This window comes from Mesoplodon densirostris, chromosome 5 (assembly GCF_025265405.1).
Source record: "Mesoplodon densirostris isolate mMesDen1 chromosome 5, mMesDen1 primary haplotype, whole genome shotgun sequence".
NCBI lineage: Eukaryota > Metazoa > Chordata > Mammalia > Artiodactyla > Ziphiidae > Mesoplodon > Mesoplodon densirostris.
In genome coordinates, this window is record NC_082665.1 from 57,969,541 (window position 1) to 57,986,948 (window position 17,408).

Below are 17,408 nucleotides of genomic sequence, written 5' to 3' on the forward strand. Positions count from 1 at the left end.
TGCCAGAAAAATTCCAGATGTTTGGAAATTAAACAACATATTTCTACATAAATATTGGGTTGAATAAAAAATTAAAGATCAGTAATAAGAAAATATATCACAATTTGTGGGCTGCAGCTAGAGCAATGCTTAGAGGGAAATGTTTAGCACTAAAAGCCTATATGAGAAAAAAAGAGGAGTCTGAAATGAATGACCTAAGCTTCTACTCTAAGAAACTAAAAAAAGAATTAAATTAAATTAAGCCCAAGTCATCCAGAAATTGGGAAATAAATCTGAGAGCAGAAATCAATGAAATAGAAAACAAAAAACAATAGATAAAATCAATGAAACTAAAATATTTGGGGGGGAATCAATAAGACAGATAAATGTTTAGCCAGAGAGAGAGAGAAAGAAGGAAGGAAAGAAGGGAGGGAAGGATAGAGGGAGGAAGGAATGAAAGAGATGACATTACAGAGCCTTCAGACTTTAACAGGATAATAAGGGAATAGAGTGAACAATTTTATGGCAATAAATATGGCAACCTGTATGAAATGGACACATTTCTTAAAGACACAAACTACCAAAACTCATCCAAGAAAAAGTAGAAAAATTGTGCTGCCCTATATAAATTTTTAAAATTGAATTCATAATTAACACTCTCCCCTACCTCCAACACACACACACATGCACAATCCCTTAGGCTCAGATTGTTCCACTGAAAATTTTTTTCCAAACATTTACAAAGGTTATAATTCCAATCCTTCACTTTCAGAAAAAAGGAAAAGGAATGATTCCCAACTCATTTTGTGAGGTTAATGTTACCTTGATTTCAAAAATACATAAAGACATCACAGGAAAAGAGAACCACAGACTAATATTCCTCATGAACATAGACATAAAAATTTCTTAAGGAAATATTAGCAAATAAAATCCAATAAAAGTACAAAAAGAATAATACATTATGACTATGTGGAAGTCAATCCTGGGAATTCAAAGTTGGTTTAATACTTGAGAAACCAATCAATACGATTCACCACAATAATCAAATAAAGGATAAACCATATGGTCACTTCAGTGGATGCAGGAAATTGATAGCCTATTTTAAAATTTATATTGAAATTCAAAAGACCAAGAAGAACCAAATTAATTTTGGAAAATAAGCACAAAGTTGAAGCACTTACACTGTCTAATTTTAAGACTTACCCTAAAGATACAGTACTCAAGACAATATGATCTTGGTATAAGGGTAGACCAATTGATCAATGGAACAGATTAGAGAGTTGAGGAATAGACCCATATGTATACAATAAATTGATTTTTGACAAAGGTACAAAGTTAATTAATTGAGAAAAAATATATCCTTTTCAACAAAAGATGCAAGAACAACTGGATATCTTTTTTTCTTGGTTGTTTTATCTTTTTATAATTTTGTATTTATTTGTTGAGATTTTATAATTTGAAAGTGTCTTTCTCTTTGCTTTGAAATAATATTTAAAATTGGTGAGCTAGATTTATTTGTTGTTTTCTGTTGCATTTAACTTTCCTTATGTATTATCGCTGTGTTTTTTTTTCTTTCCAGTTCTGTTGAGATATAATTGACATACAGCACCATATAATGATGTGACTTACATACATCATGAAATGATTACCACAATGCTGGATATGTGTATGGAAAAAGAAAACTTTGACCCTCACTTCTCAGCATATGCAGAAATTAAGTCAAATAAGTAATAAATTAAAACTATGAAATTGCAAAAGAAAACACAAAAGAAAATCTTTGTGACATCAGGTTGGGCAATGAATTTTTAAACAGGACCCAAACAGTATAAATTTTTTAAAAGAAAAACTTAATAAAATAAACATCAAGTTTAAATCTCTTTCTTTCTGAAATCCACCATTACCAGAACCAAAAGGCAAGTGAAAAAATGTGATAAAGTTTTGCAAAAATATATCCAACAAACAGCTTATCCCCAGAATATATAAAGAACACTTACAACTCAATTATAAGACAATAAAGAGATAGATGAAATAAATGAAAAGATATTTCACAAAAGAACATAAACAAATGCCCAATAAGCACACAGAGTGTTGCTCATCATCACAACTATCAGAGAAATTAAAACCACAGGGAGATACCATTACACATGCATTAGAATGGCTGGAGTTAAAAAGACTGACCACACCAAGTGTTGGTGAGGATACAGAACAAATAGAACTCTCTCAAACATTGCTGGTGGGAATGCAAAATGTTACAGCCACTTTTGAAACCAATATGCAGTATCTTATATAATTAAACATATACTTATTCTAATTCTAGGTATCGACCTAAGAGAAATGAGAACACATGTTCACACAAAGACATGTACATGTATGGTCACAGCAATAATAACCAGAAATTAGGAAGAAACCAAATGTTCATCAATTGGGCAATTGATGAACAAGTCGTGCTATATCCATACTATAGAATATTGCTCAGCAACACAAACAAAATAGTAATACAGCCAACAACATGAATGCATCTCAGAAACATTTTGCTAAGTGAAAGAAGTCACACAGTGTACTTTATGGTGTTGATTATATGATATTCTAGGAAAGACAAACTTATAGTAACACCAGGTGGATCAGTGGTTACCTGGGGAGGAAATCAACAGCAAAGTGGCATGAGAATACTTCTAAGATAAAGGGAGCTGCATATATTTTTATGAAAATGGTGCTTACACAATTTTATACAATTACCAAAATTCATCCAGCTATAGCCTTAAAATGGCTTTATTGTACATAAAAAATATCTTTTTAAAGAGCAAGAAAGACTACACCTTGCTCAGAGGGTCACAAGAGCTTTTATTAACAGTTTGTTGTGGAAGCTGGGGCTTGAATTATAAATGAAATGCTCTGATAGGTAAGAAAATGCCAGTCGTTTTCTTACCTCATTGCTTGGCACAGAACCTAGTAGATATAAGAACACCAGAAATGCTTATGGAGGAAAGAAGGGGAAAAGAAAAGAAGAATAGAAAGAGATCAGCCATGGTCATAAGAGAAGAGAAAGTCCAGGATGGCCAATTTTCTCAAGTTCCTTGATTGTTGAAGAAGAGCCCTTGATTTGGTAAAGCATTTGGATTTTACTTAGACTGTGATATAAATCCACTGGAGAGTTTGGAAAAGTGGAAAGACATTTTCTCATTTATGTTTTAAGAAGATTTTTCTGGCTGCTGGATGAATTGTATATAAAAAGGAAGACAAAAGTGGACACAGGAAGACTGAATAGAAGGCTATTATCACAGTCCACATAAGAGGTGATGTTTGGAATAGAGTGGTGGCCCTGAAAATAGAAAAGTGAATGGATATATTTTGGAAACAGATCTACAAGACTTGCTAGAGTGGTGTGCAGGAACACGAAGACTCAAGGATGATTACCTATACAAATGGTTTGAGTAACTAAGTAAGTAGTCATGCCATCTCCTTAGATGGATAAGATTTTATCTAAAAACAGAGGTGATATTGTGAAATTTTAGTATTTTAAAACTCTTCTCTTTAATATATATCTATCACTTGAATTTTCAACATTCAATTTTTATGAACAAAATATGTATGAAAATAGGGAAGACTATATTTAAAGCCGGTTTGCTATATCACACTTCACAACTGGGTGCTGACCTCTAATATTCTAAGCAGTAATTTTCTTAAATGTGAGACTTTTGATATCAAAATATAAGACTGCATGGGAAAGATATAATTTCATTAAGCATTAGGATATAAGGTATAAGATAAATATATCAGATGGAATGACTAAGAGTTTTACAATGCTGCATAAACAATCATTGGCCAGCTCTGACCCCATTTTCCTAATTTCTCCGGAATCCTGACAAAGTATGATCGGAGACAAAAAGAAATCATTTTTCACATGGTTCCCTGGTGATATCTTGTCTGTCATAAATTACTTCATTAAAATTAAACCACTCATTGTTATGAGGATTAAGATGACTTGAAATTAAAATTAACCTCCATGGAAAAAGAATCTCCTATTACTTATATTTATGAGCACTGGAAATCCTGGGAGTTTTCAAGTCCACACAATACTGCAGAATTTAAACTAACAAACATACCTCTGAAGAGATGACTCAGATTTAAAGTTCCAAAGCTGACAGAAATTTTAATAGAATTAGTTTTTTGTAATCTATTGAAGTCCAGGAACAAGGACCCAGAGCCTATTCTCTGCCCCCAACATACCTGGCTCTGTAACTCTGAAGCTTCCCCTTCAGAAAGAAGACATACAGATGGCCAAAAGGCACATGAAAAGATGCTCAACATCACTAATTATTAGAGAAATGCAAATCAAAACTACAATCAAAACTCACCTCACACCAGTCAGAATGGCCATCATCAAAAAATCTACAATTAATAAATGCTGGAGAGGGTATGGAGAAAATGAACCCTCCTACACTGTTGGTGGAAATGTAAATTGGTACAGCCACTAAGAAGAACAGTATAGTGGTGCCTTAAAAAACTAAAAATAGAGCTACCACATAATTCTTCAATACCACTCCCGGGCATACATTTAGAGAAAACCGTACTTCAAAAAGATAGGTACATGCAACCAAATGTTCATTGCAGCACTATTTACAGTATTCAAGACATGGAAGCAACTTAAATGTCCATGGACAGATGAATGGATAAAGAAGATGTGGTATACATATACAATGGAATATCACTCAGCCATAAAAAAGAATGAAACAATGCCATTTGCAGAAACATGGATGGACCTAGAGATTACCATACTAAGTGAAGTAAGCCAGACAGAGAAAGACAAATACCATATGATATTTCTTATATGTCATATATTTTAAAAAATACAAATGAACTTACATACAAAACAGAAATAGATCCACAGACATAGAAAACAAACTTATGATTACCAAAGGGGGATGGGGGGAGGGATAACTTAGGAGTTTGAAATTAACATATACACACTACTATATATAAAATAGATAAGCAACAAGGACCTGAATCACTTTGCTGTATACCTGTTAACTAACACAACATTGTAAATCAACTATACTTCAATAAAAATAAATAATAAATTAATAAATAAAAATTAAAATAAATTTAAAAGGCCATTGTTTCCCCCTCCACCAAAAAATGAAGGAAATCTGTAGGGAACATGCCAGAACTAGATGGTGGTTTTACAGAGCATGATGGAAGCATTGTGAGTCAAGTACCTGTGTTTTAAGATTAAAATTTGGTGTTCAGGAACTTCTTAGTATATGAATGATCTCCTTCAGGCAAGGAAAGGTAGGGGTATAGATGGGAGCAGTCACTTCAAACGGTGCTGAGTAGACACACAGCAGGCATTCAGTAAATTTCCGCCTACTGATATATTAATTGCAAAAAAGCATTCAAAGGGGAATGGAAAAGATACAATTCCACATCTTAAAAATACCTCACTTTACCATAATATGTACAAATAATACCATGAGTGGTGTATGTGATTCGGAAGCAGATTAGAATGTTTACAAAATAAACCACCTTTTGTTAATTCTTTGTATAACTCTTCAGGGCTTTAAAATTTTTTTTTGCATTTACATTTACACGAGGCCTTTCCTGTTCACTACAGATTATAGAACATTTTAGATAGGGAGAGTTACAGGGTTTAATTTTAAAAGCAAAAAACTCCACGTTATTTCAAATACTAATCAAATACAATTTGAAATAACTTTTGAAATAATTTAGTTTAAAGGTAAACTATTGTTTTCACTGGTGCCCTCCATAAACGTTTGCAAAATAAATTAACTTTTTAAAATAAGGAGGCCTGTCCTCCACTCCTTGGCCCCATTGCTATCACAGCTGTACTGAGGAATATAATTTTCAATGCATTTTGAAGCGCACATTTACCTGAATTGATGTACTCAATCCTTCCATACACAATACTGAACACCTGCTCTGTACCAGGCATCATATTAGGCTTTGAGAAATATGACATTTGTAATAAACCATTTTAATTATTCGTTAAAAGATATGCCCAAATACTTTCTAGGCAACACTTTGTTAGCCTATATTAAAACAGTAATTTTGGGCTTCCCTGGTGGCGCAGTGGTTGAGAGTCCGCCTGCTGATGTGGGGGACGCGGGTTCGTGCCCCGGTCTGGGAGGATCCCACGTGCCACGGAGTGGCTGGGCCCGTGAGCCATGGCCGTTGAGCCTGCGAGTCCGGAGCCTGTGCTCCGCAACGGGAGAGGCCACAGCAGTGAGAGGCCCACATACCGCAAAAAAAAAAAAACAACAGTAATTTTGCCAATAATAAGTCTGAATTTATTTTGTAATAGTTTAAAAGTCTTATAGGCCTTGCTCCTATCAGGCTGAAATGACAAATGCATCTGACACCTCATGCCCTTCTCAGGGTCAGGTCTTTTCAGCACCCCCCTCCAACTGCAGTCCTTTCTGGCAACACCTTTGACAAAGTCTAACATGATAGGATCAACCCTCAGCTCTACCGTGACTTTCTCACATCTATTCTTGGGCTTTCTGACAGAGCAGCAAGCACTCACATAAATGCAATGGAAAAACTGAGGGAGCGAATACCCCCATGGAGCAGTTGTGCTCCCTTCTTCCATCCCTTGGGTAATCATTTTGTGGAATAGCTCCTCAGAAGCACCCTATGCAGGGCCTGCTTAGTATTGGAGCTGCACTGGCTTTACCTCCTTCCCTATTTCCCTTCTCCTTGTCCCTCACTCCTGATTCCTGGGGTAACTTCTCAAAATAAACAACTTCCATGCAAGCCCTTCTCTCAGCCTCTGCTTTTATAGGGGAACAAAGCTAGGATAGAGAGGTTTCACTAGTCACAAACTCCTCAGTGAGGCACATAGCTGCAAATCCATACACCACTGAAGTCATTCTCCTCCCCTCAAGAACGACTTCATTAATATATTCTTCTATTCACAACTTGTTTAACAAAACCTAAATTTCTTACCTAACACTAAAGGTTCTGGATAATCTTCACCTCCCCCCCAGCCACCTCCACTCTCAATATCCAGGCTTACTCCCTCCTTTTTGCTCAGTCAGAACCTCCCTCTAGATGTCCTGTCACTACTAGTCAAGCATAACCTGCCTTGACCTGTGCTCTGAACTCCCACGGCTTTCAGAGCCTGTACCACCAAGTTCAAAACAACAGTATTGTCTCAAAATCTGCTTATTTTTTTTTACTCTCTCCAATTACACTTTTAGGATCGAGGCACTAGTTATATTCTATTTTTGCATTTCACAGCACTTAGCAAAATGTGGACACATGGTAGGTCCTTAATAAATGTATACTGTTGATAGATTTTCCTTCCAGCTTACTTCACAGGACACTGCAAGCTATTCCAAAGTTGGGCAAGAAAGAGAACCTAGGTTTTCCCCAAGGTCAGACTTGTTACTCTCTGCTTTTGAGAAAAATGAAGGATATGATCAAATCTGAAATTAGCATGCAAAAATGCATGTACTCACCCCCCCAAAAAAAAAAACTACTATGCTTCTGCTTCAGGTTAAAATGTCTTTTTTTTTTTTTTTCAAAAGAAGTGTTTAATCAGTGTCAGTGACTCAAATTGTTAGGGAAATGTGACTCTTCAACTTTTGGGGGAAGTTTAGGGTACAGAGAAAAAGCTATCTGTGAAGAATCACTACCAGTAGGTTACTTCCAGACTCCAGTTATAGCACTGTTATTGACCCCCTTCCTACAGTCGATAGAACTTAGCAGTGTATAGAGCAGTTTGGGGGATGACCATCTCTAAAGTGCTGAACGTTCCTGGCAAGCTCTAACAACAGCGGCAAGATGTGTTTGTTTGCTGTCATCTATAGTCACTGCCTTAGTTCAAGCCCTTATTATTCCTTTTCTGGATTAGTATAAAATTTCCTAGGGACTATCCACTGAATAAAAGTCAATCTTTTTACTATGACCTCCGAGGTCCTTCCTGGTTTGATCTCTGAATACTTCTTCAATGGGACCTCTCTCAGACTTCTACCCTTCCCAAACCTAAATTCTAATCATTCAGAATTAATTGCAGTTTTCTTTTAACTCTGCCTTTGAACATTTTGTTTCCTCTTTTTGAAATGCATCACCCTTTCTTTGCTTGATTAACTCATTTTTGATGTTCAACACTCACCTCAGTCACCATTTCCTCCGGAGAGAAACCCCTGATGGTTCTACCTCAGATAAGAATTTATTGATATGTGTCCATCATTATAATTCTATGTATTACACTGAATTTTATTTAGCTGATTGTCTGTACCTGAGTTCCATTAGGGCATTAAATAGTTTATATTTGTATTGGTTTCCTCAACATATAATAAGCCATCAATAAATTTTTAAAGAATAAATAAATTAATACTAGAGGATATTGAAATAAAAGCTAGTATGTTATTGCTGTTAGAAAGTAAATGGTAAAGCAAAGGTCTTAATTAAAAAGAGATATTTGGCAAAAAAAACAGGACTAAAATGAAGCGAGAAAAGTATAGAGGAACAATGTGGAACAGAGGTGGTCACAAGAATCTATCACTGGTGATCCCCAAGATACCAGGATGGCCTAGGGAGGGACAAAAGAGCTCAGATCAGAGAGATTTAGGTAAAGAGTTATGTACATGTAGTTTGCTGTATAGGATTTACAGACTGAAATTTCTGACACTGGTAAGCACCTCATACACACTAATTGACTAAATGATGACTAAATTTGGGTTTTTGAGCTACTCTGATGGGTACAGATCCTGGATCCACCCTTTACCTGCTGTATGTGCTTAACCTTTCTGAACCTGTTTCTTCACCTACAACATAGGGCCACCTGAGTATTGGGGTTGCAGCGAGGATTAATGTGGATGTGTGCAGAGAATGTAATACAGATGCTAAGAGAGTATTTATTTAATAAATGGCAGCTATATTAGTCAGGGTTGTCCAAAGAAACAGAATATAAGGATATGAAAAAATATATATATTCACGAATATACATATATTCCAAGCTGGAGACACAGGAAAGCCGGCAGTGTCGTCTGAAGGCCTGAGAACCAGGAGCACAAAGGGCAGGCAGGAGAAGATCAATTTCCCAACTCAGAGTTAATCAGGGAGAAAATTCAATCTTTGCCTTCTTGTTCTATTCAGACATTCAATGGATTGGATGTTGTGCACCCACATTGGGGAGGGCCATCTACTTTACTCAGTCCATCAATTCAACTCTAATCTCTTTCAGAAACACCCTTACAGACTCACCCAGAAATAATGTTTAACTACCTGTGCTGGGCATCCCTTGGCCCTGTCGATTTGACATGTAAGATTAACCACCACAGCAGCTGTTGCTCTAGTAGCAGTAGTGGTTGTTGTTTTCATTTTAGTAGTAATGACAATCATCTTATCTAAAGAAGAGATATCCTTGATTCTTTGGGTGTCAGTAGCAGAACTCGCCAAAGGTAAAGGTGGGAACTCCTATACTAAAAGTCCACTTTTATCATTGGCTCTGGACCATTTCCTCCTTTCTCAAATTTGCTGCCCTCAACAGTCTGGGCCATCTCAAGCATACCAAACTGTACTAGTACAGATTAAGTGAGAGAGAGCATCATGGCTACTCTGAGTTCTTCATTACCATATTTAACTAAGAAAATGCTTGAGTAATCCTTCTCTCCAATAGGAGCATTCCAGTAACTGAGCATCTTCTCACCCCTTCATTTCATGACCATTTTAAGACCAACAGAAAAAAGTCACAATATTGAATAGACTGGATGTAGAACTATTTTTCATTATTCTTCTACCGTGTTTTAAATTATCTCTCAGTCCGCCTGCTAGCAGCTCCAGACACCTCTAAATCCCTGAGGCTAGGCAAGTGCATTCTCTAAAATGCCTGAAAAGCAAATTATTTTTAACAGCATCCCATCTCTCTTTCCAAGCAGAGCATATGACTCAGAAACCACCCTTTCTCCTGCTGACTGCCATCCCTCTCTCATCTCAGGATAAATAGACCACTTTAGTGTTGATAACCAGTCCATTTATGTTAAGACTGACAAATTAAAGGCACCCACACTTGATGTTTGTGGGGATCCAATTATCGATAGCTATTACTAACAAACATGAGATTTGTGGGGGTTTTTTTGTTTGTTTGTTTTGATGTGCTGCAACCAGGATCTTTCTTGCAACTCACCTTTAATTCAAGTTGGAAGCAAAATATAATAATGAGACACAGGTCTACTGAACAATATTCAAATATCTGTCTGATGGCAAAACTCATTAAAAGCCATGGGCCTCGGGCTTCCCTGGTGGTGCAGTGGTTGAGAGTCCGCCTGCCAATGCAGAGGACACGGGTTCGTGCCCCGGTCCGGGAAGATCCCACATGCCGCGGAGCGGCTGGGCCCGTGAGCCATGGCCGCTGAGCCTGCGCGTCCGGAGCCTGTGCTCTGCAATGAGAGAGGCCACAACAGTGACAGGCCCGCATACTGCAAAAAAAAAAAAAAAAAAAAAAAAAAAAGCCACGGGCCTCCTATGATGAGCCAGTACTTTCTGCTTGGCACCAAAACAATATGTGCATGAACTTCTCAAAGAACCAGCTGGAAGTATACCTTATCAAAAAGCAGGGTCAAAATTATGAATCAGCCCAGAGAGTATACACAAAACTTACTAGCATACTGGAAGAGTCAAGAAACAACAAACCAACTGCCTGCAGTAGTATCCATTTAATGATTAAAAAGAAAATATTGGATTTCTGTGATAATCTATCTTTGCAGCTTTTACAGCCACCTAGTCCTAACATCTAGCAAATTTCAGAAATATAAAATGAATAAATTTTATCTTCAAATTTATGTAGGGTATCTTTTCCATTTCACCATATTACTTTAGTAAACAATAGAAATATTTAAAAATAAATACAAAAAGGAATAGCTTTGCAATGATGCATTTGAATGTAGTATGTATAATCACACAGAGAGGAAACTTTATAGAATTACACTCACTGCTATACAAATTAAAGCCCAAAATAGGACAACATATTATCAAAGACCTATGCTTATTACTCTATATAATTCGTAACACAGCAGCTTTCAGGAAAATTACATGTTTCTATAAAAAGCCAACCCACAGTCTTTGGTTGATATTATTCCTTTGAAGCTGTGTGCTCCTAAAACTAGGAATTTGGAGTTTTAGAATGTCATACCTGTACAATCAGATACTGTTCTTCATGCTATTGTCCAACCAATTCTTATCCCAAAGTCCACTTATAGCAATAATAGCAACACATTTTTTTCTGTCATTAAGTATAATCATGATTATAATAACAATGGCAAAAATGTATATACTTTTATCTCAGAAGGGCATGGAGACATTTACAGATGTGTATATTTACAGATGCATTATCTTTGTGAAATAGGTTGAAGTAGATTATACACAGTTTTCACCTAGAAAAATGGGAGCAAAATAATTTTCCTAAGGTTGGCCTTGGTATGACTATATCATGGGTTTTTATTTATCCACTAGTTAAACATTTATTTCACTCTTTGTTCCCCTCTCTGTAATGTTAAACATCCAATCAGAAATAACTTTTTATTCATGTAATATCTATACTTCTATGATTCTTACCAGTAGTTCCTAAATATACCCTCAAATTAAAATGAGCTTTTCTCACACGTCTACTAGTGTTTTTCCTAACCACTTTATAACACCCACTACTTTTACTTATCACATTCTTTTTTTCTAGCCATAGCAGTTCAGTGAGAAGCTCTCTGAGATATCTTTGATATGGAAGAGCCACTGAAAAAGGAAGCTTAGAAAAAAACAGGAAATTCTATTTCTAAACACTGAAGTATAGAAATAAACACAGTCACGCACTGGTGAAGATAACATACTGTTGCTATCATAATAAGATATGGTATTTGGATTAAGTTGAAAGGAAAGCATATCTAATTATACAGCTAAGTGGCAGATGACAATTTGAACTGCTTGATATAGTTTATAGATTAAAAGTTCACAGAGCCTTTATCTAATTTTTTCTCCCCATCCTTTGATAACCTCTTAAATGGAATGTTGAGAATAGCAACCTTCAAAAGTGACTGAACACATAGGAGGCTTAACTTTTCCTAATGACCTTTTAATGCAAAGCAAAAGGTCAATAGTTAGTGCTACTCACATTGAGGCGGACAAAGAATGTGGACTAAGTCTAAATGACAAAAGCTTGTTGTTGGAGGTCACTTCTCAATTGACTTTCTTGACATTAATGCTTGTTATAACCCAGGCAACTAGTTTTCAAGTTGCTGTTCTCTCTTCAAAGCCTTGCTTATTATAGATAAGATATTTGTCAAAGACATAGTTAGCTTACTCAGTTACTTGAATAGTCTGTAGAAATAAACCTTCAAATGTTGCCCATTCTTTCACAAGAAACATATTTTAGTACATTTTCTTTAAACTAGGTTGAAATTTTAAGCTCTGTCTCTAGAACATACATGTAATGAGCTTTAGGTCTTTGGCATTCCTTGATGTGTCAGTGGTGTTAATACTGTGGGTATGTTCTCAGGGTCTTCTTGGTTTACGTGCATTTTCAGAAGGTGTGGTTCAGTGGAATGTGTACTGGATTCACTCAGCTGAGCAGAGTTGCAGTGCCCACTCTGACATTCACCAGTTTTTAAATTAGCATTGTTTGAGAAGCTGCTCTTAAACTCAGGGGCTGCCTAAAAGTTTATATGAGAGTCTAGTGGACAAGAGTCCTGTTTGGGTCTCAGTTTTCTAATTTATACATTTGGGATTTGTATAAATGATCTGTAATTTTACCTACACTGATATTGTATTTCACACGTTTGTCCTCTGTCACCTTTAGCTGAATTATAACATCTTGAACATTCAACAGCCCCATTTGTTCATATTAGATTGAACACTCTGCTCTCTACCTCTCCTTCAGTTTTGGCAAACATGTTTTTACAGTACTTTGGATGATCTGAGGCATGTTCCTCGGCCTTTTCCAACTAGGATATATTTCTTTCTCATATGGGGCACAGAAGAAAGAACTGTCCCATAACTTCAAATTCAAAGAATCATATAATTTTAGGCTAGAAGAAAGCTTAAACAAATACTTCAACTGTGTTACTCATTGATCATTCAAATTGGTTGTCCCCCTGCCAAAAGGTCTGCTAGACCTGCACTTTCCAATAAGGAGTCACTAGCCACATGTTGATGCATACATTTAAATTGATGAAAATTTTAAAGTAAATATCCAGTTCTTCAGTTGTGTTAGCCACATTTCATGTGCTCATAAGCTGCCACATGGGGCTAGTGGCTTCCCTATTGAACAGCAGAGGTATAGATCATTTCCACCACCATGGAAAATTCTATCAGGTATTGCCAATGTAAACTAAGCTTTAATACTATCATTACAGAAAACTCATCACCTCCCAAGAGTATCTATGATGCTTTTAGAATGCAATTTTGGGGGGAATTTTTTCCATATATGTAATCAAACTTCTACCCATTTGTGCTAGTTCCATTCCCTAAGATGAGCCTACAAATTACATGTTCTTCTACATGGTACCCTTTCAAATATTTCAAGAAATTTTTCATGGGCCTCCTCTTCTTTTTGTGTCCTTTTACATGACTATCTCCTGTATTTTAGGTACATAATAGAATTTGATGACTTTGCCTTAAAAATTCTGAAGTGTGAGTTTTATTGAGTCACAAATTTACAAACCTAGGGCACAAATATATAAATGCATAAACATTTTACATAAAAAGAAACAGTTATGTATCCTCCAAATTCTCCCTTCCCATCCTGACTGCCATGCATAGAATAGGCAATCAATAAATATTGGTTGAATTAATAAATGAATAAATTTAACCAGGACATGTTGCTCTTAATATATCAATAGCTTGCTCTTGACGTGTAATCTTCTCCATGTAGTAAATTTAAAACTCTTCTGATTATAAAATAATAATATTCATCATAGATAACCTTGAATATGCACAAGAAAACGTAACCAAGATGCTACCACTTAGAGATAACTACTATTAATCTTTTTGTTGCCGTGGTTTTATCGTGAACAGATTTGGAGTATATGTTCATATTTTAGAAACAATTTTTTCATCTAATACATCATGAGTTTTGTTCTGTGTCACTGAGGAAATTTTTAACGGCTTCTATTTATTAGCTATATTATATTAAATTATTTTATATTACTTCATTTTGGATTAGTAAATATTTAATTTATGGACTGAATTGTTTCCCTTCCAAATACATGTGTTGAATCCCTAACCACCAGTATCTCAGAAGGTGACTGTATTTGGAGATAGGGTCTTTAAAAAGGTAACTAAATGGGATCCTTAGTGTGGACCCTAATTCAATATGACTTCGTAATCTTATAAAAAGTAGAAATTAGGACACAGACAACAGAGACAGTGGGGTGACCATGTGAGGACATAGATAGAAGGCAGCATCTGCAAATCTGCAAGTCAGTGAGAGAGAGAGGCCTCAGAAGAAACCAAACTGGCTGACACCTTGATCTTGGACTTCTAGCTTCTGGAATTGTGAGAATATACATTTCTGTTTTATAAGCCACCCAGTCTGTGATCTTTCCTTATGGTAGCCCTAGTAAACTAATATGCTTTATTTCCAATTTTTAATTTTCATAAGTAAAGCTATTGTTTCAAAAAAAATCTTTGTGCACATCTCTGATTATTTTCTCACATAAAAGTTTTACAAAAAATTGTTTTAAAATTTTTATGGAAAAGCCTTTAATATACATTTTCAAATGGTCTCATTAAAAGTTATACTTTGAACCATGCAAAAATTTTACCAACTCAATAAACAAAGAAAAAAACACATCACTCTGTGTTTTAATTTTGCATTTTTTAAAATTCAAGTGAAGTAGAACTTTTTTTCAAATGGTTATTGGCCACTGTTTTTGTGGTATTGTGATATGCAAACTTTATAGTCTTAAGGCACATGTAAGTACACAGTGATTAGTTTTGCATGTATTTGAACATATATATTTATATATATGTGTGTTCTCTGCCCTTGCTTTTATCAGTCAACATTACTTCGATATTTATTTGCATGGTACAGTTAGTTGCATGGTATAACATTATTCTGTATGACTACATCTCAATTATTTACCTCTTATCAATGGATTTTTAGATTATTTGTTTTTTTATTACCAACATAATTGCCATGAGCATATTTGTATCTTTGCACATTGGACAAAATTTTGCTATGATGTGTCAATAAATGAAGTTACTGGCTTTACTAGTTGGAAGGAACAGTGTAATATAATGATTAAGAGGATGAACTCTGAAGACAGACTGCCTAGATTCAATGCTGTTTGTACTAGTAATGGGCTTTTGATGTTGGCCAAGTTACCCAAACTCTCTGTCAATTCCCTTATACATAAAGTGATAAAAATTACAGTATGTACCTCACAGCTGTAAGGATAAAATGAAATTGTATTTGTAAATTTAGGAAAATAACTGGAACATAGTAAACACTCCACAATGTTCATTGTATTTCCAACAATATAAGATAATAATAAATTATTTTCCAAAGTGGTCATATGAATTGATACTTCCACTAGTGGCACATATGAGTTCATGCACTTGATGTTGTGGGACTTTAGTCCAAGATAAATTGAAATAGCTATAATTTTCACTGTCACTGTTATACATTTTTCAAGTGTATTCATTTATTTCAGTTTAGTCACTCTCCTTTCAAAAAACTTTTAGATTGTTCTCAATCTAATCTTGTTATTACAAACATCACTGCTATGAATATTTTTGTATATGACTCTTGGTGTCTGTTGGCAAACGTTTCCCCCTGGTTTATGCAAAATGTAGGTTATCTCAAAGATAAGAATGTACACAATATTTGAGAATGAATCAATTACAGAGCCCTAGATGATGTATCTATGTCAAAGGTTTAGATTCTAATGTCCAATTCTCAAAGATTTCTAGAATTTTTTTCTCCCAAGCAGTCCTAATATGTAGTCTATTCCCAAGATATAAAAGCTGATTAGTTTTCTCCACTTGGAAGGGATTCAGTTGTGGCTGTATTTCTGGAAAGGAATGGAGAGTTTAAGAGAACTTCAGAAATGGAGTAATAAGTGCCATAGCATACCCAGAGAATATATATCATATATAAATAAATATATTTAATACCCTCAGGATTTCAGAGCTGTATCTGCCCTCCACCAGCCATAGTTTCTCACCATTGGACAGCAGCAGGAATCATCATGGAATAAAGGAAATATTCCAAGGTTATTCCAGAATGTGCAGGTGAGGCACATGCAGCCTCTGAGACTAAGAAGAAATAGTGTCTTCTGCCTTCCCTTTTTGCTGAGATGACACCAATCATCCTCAATTTCTTGCCCTCTTATTTAGTCACTTCTTTAGTATTCATCTCTAATAATGTGTAACCACAGCCTGTCATTACAATCAAAGGATAAAATCAAACATAAAATATGAATAGAGGCTACATTAAAAAATTATCTGTTTGTTCGTCACAGAACCACTAGCAGCTGCCTTAATTCACAGTTGGCTCCATCATCTTATTTGCTCTTCCTCAGGCTGGGGCTCTCATCCTTCCTTCTGCAATGGCCAGAGTCATTGGTTTCATCCACCTTGTCAGCTGCAAGGTGGGAAAAAACATTAATGGGTACAAATGACCTTTTAAGTAATCACTAACCCCAGAAAAACAAGATGGTAGGAGTCTCCACTGGATTAGATTATAGTATGTCTTTCAAATTAATTCAGATCTAGAGTCCTAGGTCTTGAAATAAAGACAGAATTAAAGTGTCAAACATTGTGTTTTTATAAATATGATGAAAATGAAAAACAAAGTTAGTGCTGGTTTACAAACTACTTGAGCTCAGGACTTCAAATTCCTCGTAGTTATAGTGCTAAAAGTTGTTTTAAAGAAGAAGCACCATGGTTCAGGTTAACATGGCTAAAGCAAGATGGAAAAGTGAAACAAGCACTGGAAATGAAGTCAAGAGGCATCACTGGTTTTTTACAGGCTGTGTTACTTTGTGCAAGCCACTAAATTCTCTGACTTTATATTCTTACTTTGGTAAGAATAAACATGGAATTCAATAATTATTTTCCCTCAATAACCTGAATAGTTATCTCCTTGATCCATGTAGGAAGGCAAATGGGCAGAAGTCTGGGATGTTCCTCTCCATGTTAACCAGAGTTACCTTGATCTGTTTCATATACTGGATTAGACAATCTCTGAGGTGCTTTGCATGGTCTCTAAATCACCTTAGAAAACTACAACAGTTGTTCTGAACCCTGGCTGCAATTAGAATCTTCTTGGGAACTATAACAATCCCAGTACCTGGAACACATCCTCAGAGACTGTGACTTAATTGGCCATTGTAGGGCCATGCCAGCAATAATATTTAAAAGCTCTCCAGGAGATTCTGTGCAACTAGGGTCAAGAAACCCTGCTCTCAGGGTTT